Below are 4,711 nucleotides of genomic sequence, written 5' to 3' on the forward strand. Positions count from 1 at the left end.
TGGACCTGCACGTGCAAGACAAAATGTCAGGGCTCAAGAGGAGCAAGGACAGGATAGATTGGAACCATAGGTTGTGGCTGAACCTGAGCCACCTATTTTGCGTAGATCTGGACGTATCACACGACCTCTTGATCGGTTTGTTCCATCTATGAACTATGTCATGTTGACTGATTGCAATGAGCCTTCATGTTACAAGGAAGTAGTGCAAATGAAGGACTCCGAGAATTGGCAATTGGCCATGCAGTCAGAGATGACAACTCTGCATAGAAACCAGACATGGAAGCTAGTTAAATTACCACAGGGCAAAAAGGCTCTACCTTGTAAATGGGTTTACAGGTATAAGATCACCGCTCATGATAGTCAGCCAAAGTACAAAGCAAGGCTTGTTGCCAAGGGCTTTAAGCAAGAACAAGGCATTGACTTTGATGAAGTCTTCTCTCCGGTGGTCAAGATGACTACATTGAGATGCTTTCTTGCATTGGTTGCCATATTAGATTTGGTGTTGCACCAAATGGATGTCAAAGACAGCGTTCTTGCATGGTGATTTAGATGTGGAAATTTACATGCAGCAGCCAGAAGGGTTTGTTGAGAAAGGCAAGGAAGATTTGGTATGCCAGTTGTTAAAGAGTCTTTATGGCTTAAAACAATCACCGAGGGCATGGTACCATAAGTTCCACAAGTTTATGCTTTCTCAAGGCTACAAACGTAGTGAGTTCGATCACTGTCTATATACAAAGAAGGCTAAGGATGGCAGTTGGCTGATCCCTATTTTGTATGTGGATGACATGTTGATTGCTGGCAAGCACCTGGAAGAAATTTCAGCTTTGAAGTCAAAGATGGCAAAATCATTTGACATGAAAGACATGGGTGAGGCAAGTCATATACTTGGTATGCGCATTGAGAGAGACAGATCAAAGAAGTTGATTTGGTTATCTCAAACAGAGTATATTGACAAGGTTTTGCAACGTTTCAATATGGAGAAGGGAAAGGCATTGAGTGTTCCATTGCCACCATATGTGAAACTTAGCAAACAAGATTGTCCTGTGTCTGAGGAAGAACAGGCTGAAATGGATAAGATTCCATATGCTTCTGCAGTGGGTAGTTTGATGTATGCAATGATTGCTACTCGCCCAGACATTGCATTTGCAGTGGGAGTAGTAAGTCGATACATGTCAAACCCAGGCAAGAAACATTGGGAGGCAGTGAAAGGAATATTGAGATACCTGAAAGCTACAAAGAGTATGCGTATATGCTATGGGAGTCAGGAGCTAAGTGTAAAGGGTTTTACAGACTCAGATTATGCAAGTGACTTAGACAACCGAAGGTCTACATTAGGGTATGTCTTTACATTGGCTGGTGGAGCAGTATCATGGAGTTCTAGATTACAAGATTGTGTTACTCAGTCTACTACAGAGGCTGAATATGTTGCAGCATCAGAGGCATGCAAAGAATCAATTTGGCTTAATCGACTAGTAACAGATTTGGGAATCAAAGAAGAGATGCATGTGTTATATTGTGATAGTCAAAGTGCTATACAATTGGCTCAATCCGGTTTATCACTCAAAGACAAAGCATGTGGATGTGAAGTATCATTTCTTCAGGGAAATGCTCAAGGATAAACAACTTCAGCTTGTCAAAGTTCACACCACAGAAAATCCTGCTGATCTACTTACAAAAGGACTTCCCTAAGAGAGCTTTGCACATTTTCGCAAGCAGTTAGGTGTAGGGTAGTACATCACTTCTCTACATCTCTTGTATATTAGCTTGTATAGTAGCTTCTCTCACACTTAAAGTACCACATTGGACTTTAAGTGGGAGGTTGTTGGGGTATAAAGCCCAATGTGGTCACCCAGGTAAGTGGGCGGGCCACCAGGTATGTACACATATTCTTTTGTAAAAACCTAATAAGAACTCACTATGCTCTACACATTACAGTAGAGCGAGTTCACCATATCGTCGTGCTCTTCTTCTTGCACTCTCTCTCGCGTCGCACTTCCGCTCGTACTCCTTCACTATATATAGTTTCTTAGTTGCTAGCTTGTATCTCAATCTCCAACTTGAGAATGATAGCCCTATACGTGTAAGCATATTGGTGAAGCTTTAAACCATGCATTTTCCACGAATTCCAATCAAATTGTGGTCTTGTTCATACAAAACAGTGCCTCAAAACTTACACATAAAGTGGGTTTTTTCTTCAAGCTGAGAGAGAGAGAGAGAGAGAGAGAGAGAGAGAGAGAGAGAGAGAGAGAGAGAGAGAGAGGTGCTCTATTGAGAAACCACATATATAATCTATGTTTGTGGAAGAACCTACTTATTAGTATATATGTATAAATATATAAAAGATTCTTGAAGCAAACAATTGCTCCTGCCAAAATCAGGGTACAATAATATGATCATATGGCGGATCGCTTGAGAGCCTCATTCACTACCATTATGCCTTGCCTTTGAACAACAAAATTTCCTCCATTGGTCACGCCTCATTTAAGGTGCATCATGTAACTAATAAAGATCACTCCACTTACAATGAAATCTGTTTATATCATCCTTAGTGCATACTCATTCATCATTATGAAACACATGTTGTGGGAGCTATGGATAAACCATTGTGGAATTCATCATTGTTTGGACACCATTGCAATAGATAATAGGTAAATTGGATAGAGTGAACTCAATACATAACGGAATGAAAACGTGCTTGATTGACTAGAGAATAGAGAGTGAGAGATACAAGCCTTGCATAGTGGCATTATAGGCTCAAGATGAAAGGTGGAAATAAAGGTGAAAGGGATATGCACCACATATGGTAGAGGGCAAGTAGCATGTGGGTTACAATGTGTAGCATGTGTGAAGCTAGGGGGTTCTATGTAGGAGAGTGTATCCATGCACATAGAGGTGCAACCATGCATGCTTGGCTTTAGGGATTGGTCACAAGAGTGTATGCCAAAGGCTTACCCCAACAATCGCCCTCGTAAGTTGAAGCTTACACAAGAAGCATGGACTCTTGGTGGACCAGTCTAAGACATGGAGGTACAACAAGCAAGCTAGCATAAAAGTGTACTAGAGCAGCAAGGATTTTACATTGGATAACTATTTTTGACTTGTAAAGATGAATCTAATGCAAGAGAACCACAAAATTTTAGATTTAGGGTAGTGTTTTAACACCTTTAAAAAAATCCTCATATTAGATAGTGTTAACATTCCCTCCTTCTTCTACTACATGTACCTTGCCTTTGGAATCTCTAGGATTATCTTGATTCTTAATATTTTTAAGAAACACAGCATAGGTGCATTTCCCTTTTTGTTATAATGATGGCACACCTTGATGGAAGCAATCTTGTAATTTATGGTTGCTTTGGCCACAATGTGAGAAACTTTTATAGTTGACAACCATTGCACTATCTTAAGACCTTGTGTAGAAGCCAAGTGATTTTTTTTCCTCTAGAAGTAAATTGATTACATCTTCAAGTGTAGGGATGGGGTCCGTCCATTTTAGCACAATCACAATGTTGTCAAATCTACTTGGTAAACTTTAAGGAGGAGGGTTCTTTTATCATCCACTGGAACTTGTTCCTTGGCATAAATAAGTTGAGTTGAGATACACTTGAGTTTGTTGACAAACTTAGCAACACCATCTTAATCTTGCATAGTGAGACCATAAAGCTAGAATTTAAGGCTCGTTGCCTCGAGCACTAACTAGATGCTCTAGGAATTTCCAAACATGAAGAGCGGATGTAGCATCATTGATGTGGTGAATGATTTATCTTCTAGGTCTGTGATGATGATTCCAAGAGCTTGCTCATCTTTGGCTTGTTGTTGAGCATTGAAGGTTTGTGTCAGTAATTCCCTTCAACTAGATAGTGATGTCACCCCTTTTGCTTTGGTTTGCCAGGTGTGAAACCGAATGACATTGAATTTGTTGAAGTTTTTGGTGACATTGTGCTTGTAGGGTGGTCATGTTTAGAGTGCAATATTGTAGAACCAAAAATTTGACAAAACACAGTGAGATTTACAACCAAACAATAACGACATCATCATTGTAAGCAAACAAATTTTAAGCCATTGAGAAGGAAGATGTCTACTTTGAGAAATTTTTGGGTTGATTCTTGATGTCCTTTGGAACCTACTTACTGCTTTGTTATAGGAACAAGGCCTTAGTGCCCAAAAAAATATCACCAACAAGAAAGGCATTTAAGGCCAAAGAGACTGGTCTCACTATGTGAAGAGGCAACTCAATGGATCTGTTAATCTGTGATGGTGGGCTTGAACAGGGTGGACCTAAAAGGAAACTCAATGGATTTGAGGAAGGACCAACACATATGGCTTGAAGATTTGTGGGGTGCAAGAGTGGGACCTTATGGACTTGAAAGTGGGTTTAGGAGGATGAAGGGTGACTGACAGGTGGGTTCAGATAGATGGCCGTGGGTAGGTGCACAAAGAGCCTCCAATCGGTGAGCAACCAACGCTTGTAGGAGGTGCTATAGGAGAGGCAATTGGCTTGTGGACTTTCCTATCCACAATGGACAATTAGCAAATAGAACGAAAAAGCCTTAGACTTTAGCTTGGATCATTGTGCCATAGCCTCCAATTGCAAGGGCTTCTTTCAAAGGCATTGTGGCACACACTCACACACACACACTCAACAAAATAACAGTAAGAAAAATTTTCAAGCATAAACATGGAATTTAATCAAACTATTTTTTGGATGCTTAGG

Source organism: Adiantum capillus-veneris, chromosome 11, assembly GCF_014529385.1.
Source record: "Adiantum capillus-veneris isolate H3 chromosome 11, ASM1452938v2, whole genome shotgun sequence".
NCBI lineage: Eukaryota > Viridiplantae > Streptophyta > Polypodiopsida > Polypodiales > Pteridaceae > Adiantum > Adiantum capillus-veneris.